The sequence below is a fragment of the Coregonus clupeaformis genome, chromosome 12 (genome assembly GCF_020615455.1).
Source record: "Coregonus clupeaformis isolate EN_2021a chromosome 12, ASM2061545v1, whole genome shotgun sequence".
NCBI classification, from domain to species: domain Eukaryota; kingdom Metazoa; phylum Chordata; class Actinopteri; order Salmoniformes; family Salmonidae; genus Coregonus; species Coregonus clupeaformis.
Window position 1 is genome coordinate 24,248,627 of NC_059203.1, and position 7,268 is coordinate 24,255,894.

Below are 7,268 nucleotides of genomic sequence, written 5' to 3' on the forward strand. Positions count from 1 at the left end.
AGGAAGATTTAAGCCATACTTCCAGCAATCTTCAGAAGTGTGTTATAATTGTGGACAGGTTGGTCACTGTCACGAGAATTTGTATCTCTAATTAATCAAAGTTAATGCTCTGAATAATTCCCAGAGGGTGTAAATTCTCTGGTTTAATCATGAATTAAACAAAGGTCCGCAACCAGCAAGAATGATCTGTATTTTTAATCATGGAGAGCTCTGGCGCCAAAAAACATACATACAGCTTTTATATCCCTTGACACACAAAGGCACTTTGCTCCTCCACCTTTAAACTGTTTCTTAGTCCTCTTCACCCTGGAATGCTTTCTCAACAGTTTCTAACTTCCCCCCTCTGTTAGTGGGTTGACACTACATTATAACTCTAACACCTCACACATTTATACTGTATTTGGGGTGAAATCCTTTAGTCATTATTCTTAAAATACAAATTAATCTATCAAACCACCCCTTTGACTAAATGTTTTCACACTCAGGAGAAATGTATTTACAAGTATGATTCATATCAGAGATTAGTTCTATTTATCTACTTCCAATCATAGGTCTTCTTCTTAAGATTTTCCCTATGACCTTCATACGTCAGAACCAATAAACGTTTCATCCAATTGCGGTCTTTCAGGGTCAAAGTCCTCGTTATCCCCCAAGCCTGGAGGATCGCATTTCCCACTCACCTCGTCAGAGTCCGGAGTCGGTCCATCTCTCATCATTTGGTGAGATACTGCATTCATCAACGCCTTACTCACCAATCCTCGGACACAGGGAACAAAACAACAACCACATAATACAAGAATACTCATACAAACGCTGACTGCCCCTAAGATGGTGGCTTCTATGGTTTTCCATTTACCAAACATGGTATCAAACCACCCTGTCCAAGATGTACTAACTCCTGAGTTTTCAGCCCATTCTTCACTTAGAGCAGTTAATCCTGCAAGAGCTCTGGTTACCGTCCCCTCCGGTGCGGTGTTGTTAGGGATAAATGTGCAACAATGGCCCCCCACCATTTTACAGACTCCGCCCCGTTCTGCCAGCAACATATCCAGAGCCAACCGATTTTCCCAAGTCATGAGTGAAGTGGCGGATAATTGTTCGGAGATCCCCTTTACTGCATCTCTAGTCTGGTTAATAAATCGTTGTTGGTTGTAATAGATATAATTAATCCAATCCACATTCTTGTTTATTGTCACCCACCAGAAAAATGTTGTGGTAAAACCCTCCCATATTTGATTCATAGCTTTGTATTCGTCTGGAACACCCCTGGGGATGCCTATACCATCTATCCAAATTGGGTTATTTCCTTCCTGTCCTATATTTCTTCTCCTCCTGATTATTCTTCCTGTCACTGGTCTTTGATTACTAATTCTTACAGGTTGGACCAACAATACTGGGGCACAAGTACCCACCCATCCTTCTGGTAATGTCTGTCGAATGCTCCCTTTGTTAGTACATGCCCACCACACATCAGTCAGAGGGATGGCAAGGTTCATAATTTTTTCCCCCCCTCCCCTATCTAAATCAGTCACATTAATTATCTCTTTACAGCCATCAAAATCACCCAAGTTACGGGTGCCATTTCTATGTCTGTAACACTGGTATTCGCCAGGAGTTAAAGTGAACATAGGTGGGCTAGCCGAGTAAGTCAACTTTGCTAGCCCAATTCCTGTGCAATTGTGCTCTTTTTGATTGGACCCCAGGTCTAATACACAGGTAAACATTTCCTTTGGCATTGGGTCGGTCAACATTGTCGGTCGCCCAATGGAGCATGCATAACAATTGGTCTCCCCCAAGGCCCTAGCAGTGTACTTCATCCTATTTAACCAGAGATTTTCATCCGGGACTCCCTCTACTTCCCCTTGGTTCCATTCTTGGAGGAGAAAATCTTTCATCGTGGACGGGTTAGTTGAATTGACTCCGTCATCCTTTGACTGATTTACTCGGTCAATCGCTATTAATGGATTAATGACAGGACCTGGCCCTCCATCTCTTTAGACTCCACCAAATGTAATCGTAGACAGGTATCACGTCCGTATTCGTCCGCGCAAGCCCAGTAAATTCTTTTCATGTCCTCTTTAGTGACCTTTACTATTGTTACTACCATCTCCATGGGGATGTCGTTATACCTTCTTATCCTCCATCTGGACATCCAGCCCCCCCCCCGTCTCATATCTCCATCCCCCAGTATGTCTAAACACCTGAGCCCAGGAACAATCTGCCGAGGGAGCTGAACATAAATACAATGGGATTCTATAATCCCACGTTGCTTACTTACCCGCCCTGATAAGATCCCTAATCCTAATTTTGAATCTTACTCCCCACCCTTCTCTGACTCCTATTTTGTAGATCACTCGTCCTTGATGGTCAGTATGTCGGGTCGCTTCCCTTTTATTTCTTAATAATGGTAAGGGCATAGTGTAATTGGTGCGGGGTGGTGGTGGATCTTGACATATCAAGACTATTGCAGAGACTATGATGCAGCTCAGGGTCACCCATATTCCCAAAAACCGCCAACCCTCTCCTGCCCTTAGTCCTTCTGCTTGGTACCACCCCATACTCACACCCTAAGAACACACTACAGTGATGATAGGTCGGGGTAGGAGATCTTCGTTAACAGAGGTGATCCCCGGACCCTATTGGTCCAGTTCTTCTCTCTAACTCTGCGTGTGTTCAGTAGTGCTTGTATGTGTTCTTACCTTTTTGCAGTGGGTAACGTGGACCCAGGTTGCTCTTTCTGCTATTCTAATGGCAAAGGCGGTGACCAATAAAACCTGATAGGGGCCTTCCCAATGGGGCTGCTTCCAGTCTTTCTTCTTTAGGGATTGTATCCACACCCAGTCACCTGGTTGGATAGAGTGGGTCCCCTTCTCCTTTAGTTCACCTGTGGGGCACAAAACCTCTGACATACCGCTCACATCAGTATTCTCTTTCTAGACTGTATCTAAAAAAAAAGTTTAAAAAAAAAGTATTTTGTCCTCTCCTTCGTATATTATTTAATCCTACCACTAGCCTCTTCCCCCCTCTTGACACATGGTTCTGCTCATGTGTCAATATTACCACCTACCTAAACAATCACTTAGGTAATATTGGTAATTTATCATCCAATTGCCATCCCTTATTTATTTTTGAGACTGTCCCTTGCTTCTTTATTGCTCTTCCCACTTCCTTAGTCTTTTATGGCGGCTAAATTGGACTTTCATTCAGTTCAGAATCAATAGTAATCCAATCAATCCATTTCTTATCTTTGTAAAAACACTCATGTTTAGTTCAAACTCTGTTCTACCCCGGCTCTCCCGGGCTTGACCTGAAGACTGATGGTTGGACATGACAGGTCCATACTTAAATCTTTCAAACCTAACACAAACCTCCCTTCATGCTATAATCAATCAAGAAGATAGCAAAGGAGAGACAGGTTTTAGCCTGAACTCTGCTCAACCCTGGTACCGCTCCCTTCACAATGTTTGAAGAGAGACAAAAGACAGCCATGGATTGAAGTAAGAGCAAGCACTTCGACCCTAGGTCACCTAAATCTTCTGCCTAGCAACAAAGAATTAAAAAACTCTATGTTCATGATTAACCCAGTTATATCTAATAGCCCACTAAATCACCATCTTTAAATCACAACAAATGTCATATATCCCTCTTTACTCTCTACCATTTGGGTAAAATCCCTGTTATATGTAGGAAATGCTAAGACTGTTTCTGAAGTGAGCAACTTTTTTCTCTTCATAAATTGTTCTTCCTCCTCAGAGTTCCAAATGATTTTACCATGGGCTGCCATTGCCTTCCCATAGATAAGATCACTTAATTTACCAGTATGCAGTACATAATGGAGTACAAAAGCTTTACAGCAGTCTATCATTCCCAAAAAGCTCATCATTCTTCATCTATTTCTGGACAGCTAGTCCCTATCTTAAATTATCCTATCCAGCTTTCTATTATTACTATCTTCCTGATCTTATTACTAAATCAATGATCTAGGCAATAGCTGTTTCGCATTAGATTGTGCCTTTCTCTGATTACTGCAGCTCATTGCATTAATTTAGTTTCAAATACCAACTTGTTGTTTATTAAAGCATAATAAAAATGAAATGTAAATGACAACATTTGATAATATCTCAACTTACTTCTATCCCGTAAAAGTAATCCAAGATTAGTACAATTGACTAGCAACAGGTATCTTTCATTCAGGGAAAGCTCTCTCCCTCTTCTGTTATTTTAATGTTCCAAATCCTATTATTACCAAATTATAATCTTCTTCACACTTTTCACAGCACTATAAATTACCCTCAATTTGATCAAATAAACCATCCCAAAGTCCTCCTCTCATGCCCCCAGAACCACCAGTGTGGATGACCAATCAACACCAGAAAGTCAAAACAGAGCTAGAGGCCATTGAAATCACCCAACAAACCGTTCCATCCCACAGCATAGTAAACACCACCTATGAACTGTTGAAAATCCCCTAAATTCAACATAACAACCCTTTATAAACATCATACTAGGTGTTTTGTTTTTTATTTGAAAAACCCAATTGAAAAACAACAATCAAAGATAGCCAGGCCCCACTTAATTTGGTAGCTCCCTTTTACGACCTAAATACTGTCTAACTTCACTACTGCTCCCCCTAGCCCTGGGCAACATTCCAATGAGATAAGCTAATCTCTTTCTCCTGGTTATACATTTAGTCAACCTTCAATTACCATCAGTAATCTAAAGATGGTAAGTACACACAAAACATGATACAGATATCCCCAGTCCTAACTCATCAATAATCATTTGTATCAATCTAATTCCTCATAACTAATCTCACAATGATTATTGAACCCCTATATCTGCTCCATGTGATCTCATCTCAAATGATCCATTATCAATTATTTTACCAACACCATAGGAAAATCTGTCTCCCCTTCTATTGTTCCTTTCGCCCCTGTAAATGAAATATTTCATTCATTAGCCAATACAATCATATACTCCGTGTATCCATTTCCTCGCACACGGTTACATCAAATGTTCCCTCCTTTGGCCATTTAGTTACTATCTTTCTGGTCCTTTTTCACATTTGTTAGAGATATTACCAATATCTTCACTATTTTCTGGGAACCTTCTCTTCATGATTGCTACTGGTGATCCTGCCATCTCTACTTCTTGTGTGGTCTAATGTCTATATTAGGGTTTAAGGTAAATTATTCCTGTTGTCTTTTTCAGCTAAACTTTTTATATCCCTCAGTTAATGGTATTTTCTCCCTAATATATCTTCATACTCTTCTTCTTTGAGATTTAATCCCTTTCCTCTACTATCCTCCTATCATTACTGGATCAATGATAATAACTGTAATAACTATTGATAATAATTGTAATAACTATTTCACATTAAATTGTGCCTTTTTCTGATAATGTTATAATTGTAGCCTATTGCATTACTTTAGTTTAAAATATACGTTTGTTTATTTAACAAATCTAGAACCCACTATAGGTTGGTGCTATTCCCTCAGCATAATAGCTAAAGCTACTTGCATCCCCTGGTCCCCGTAATGAAAATAAATTATCGTTCTAGAATTCACCAACTATTTGCATACACCACTGGTGTTAAGCAACCTATCGAATAAAGTAATAACAATTAGAATTTATCAAAGCACTGCCTTCCAGTCAAGTATTTAGACCTCTACTTGAAATCTTACAGCTCAATCTAACTCGTTGGACTGTCTCTATTTTTTCCCCACTAACCAGAGCCATAAATTATTCTCCTTTGTCCTCAACTCAATTTTCACAGCTCTATCGCCATTTCAGTTCGCTATTCAATTTCTTTAACTGTTCTCTCTGATTCGGCCCTAATTAATAAAACAAATACTTGATATCATTGATAAGCATACATTTAATGATATTCCTATCATTTGAACTATGTACTGTCTCTCACCCCTTCCCCTCCCCCCTTGCTCCTTCCTACACAACGGGGGAGGCACGGGAACCTGCCCTAATCATCTTCCTTCTTAGGAAATAATGTCATTCGTACTTGTAACATATTTTCATAGACCTATCTAGAATACTTCTAAAGCTATCTAATTCAACTTTTAATACACGTAGTAATCTAGGTCCATAGCCCCAATGCGAAAGCTTTAGCCACTGTCCCTACCTGGGTTCGAACCCGGTACCCTCTACATACATCGCTAGTAACTCTACAACGATTCTTTCAAAGAAACTACTTCCAGTTCATAGAGCAAGTGACGTCACCAAATGAAAATCGCACTAGCTCTCACCTCATTCAGCAACACAAAAACTCTCTCTCCCTACACCCATTCCCTATTGAATAAGTTAGTCTTTCTATTTAACCCCAACCACACTACAAATCTTCCATTCACCATCAACAAACCAAATACTCAGTAGTATCCGGTTACCATTCATACCAGCTGTTGAATTCACTCATACACACAGATTTCACCTTATGCCATTGAAATGCCCAACAAAACATAATAGTTCAATGGAACCCTCTATTGGCTCTCTACTATTTATACATTACTTCTATAACCACATTAGTTATGGTCCGATTACCCATTAAACCTCATCACATAATCAAACAACGGCACAACCTTAAACTCATATGGGGCGGCAGGTAGCCCAGTAACCAAGAGCACCGTGTCAGCAACCGAGAGGTCGCCGGTTCCAATCCCTGAGCCGACCAGGCAAAAAATCTGCCGATGTGCCCCCGAGCAAGGCACCCAACCCCAATTGCTCCTGCAAGTCGCTCTGGACAAGAGCGTCTGCTAAATGACCAAAAATGCAAATGTAAATATTCTCTACTTTCTCACCCATGACGTACGTCTACGTTTGGGTGAGAAAGTTCATACGTATATATATCGTTAGAAATGTGTAGGTACCTCTCAAATAATCGCTTCGTGGTGTTTTTAGCCAATTCTTAATCGACACAAATCACTTCTTCAAACATTTTACCCGTGGAACCAAAAAATAGACTGTCATTTCCCGGACATTGCCCTTTCCTTTGCAGTCGCGATGGTTATGACCTGTTTTGTTACAGTATTTACACGGGGCCTTACACTCTCTAGCAAAATTCTCTAGTCTTTCCTGACTCTCCAAAAGCCATACTCTCGCTGTGTCTAGCCCTTCCCCTCGCTGTTTCTTCAAATCCGTTCCACAGTTTAGCCTCTAATTTCTCCACATCGAGATGCCCAATAAATCCATACCTCTTCTCCCAAATGGATCCATAAAACATATTTATTCGATCCCTTCCTAACATATATCTTTCACAC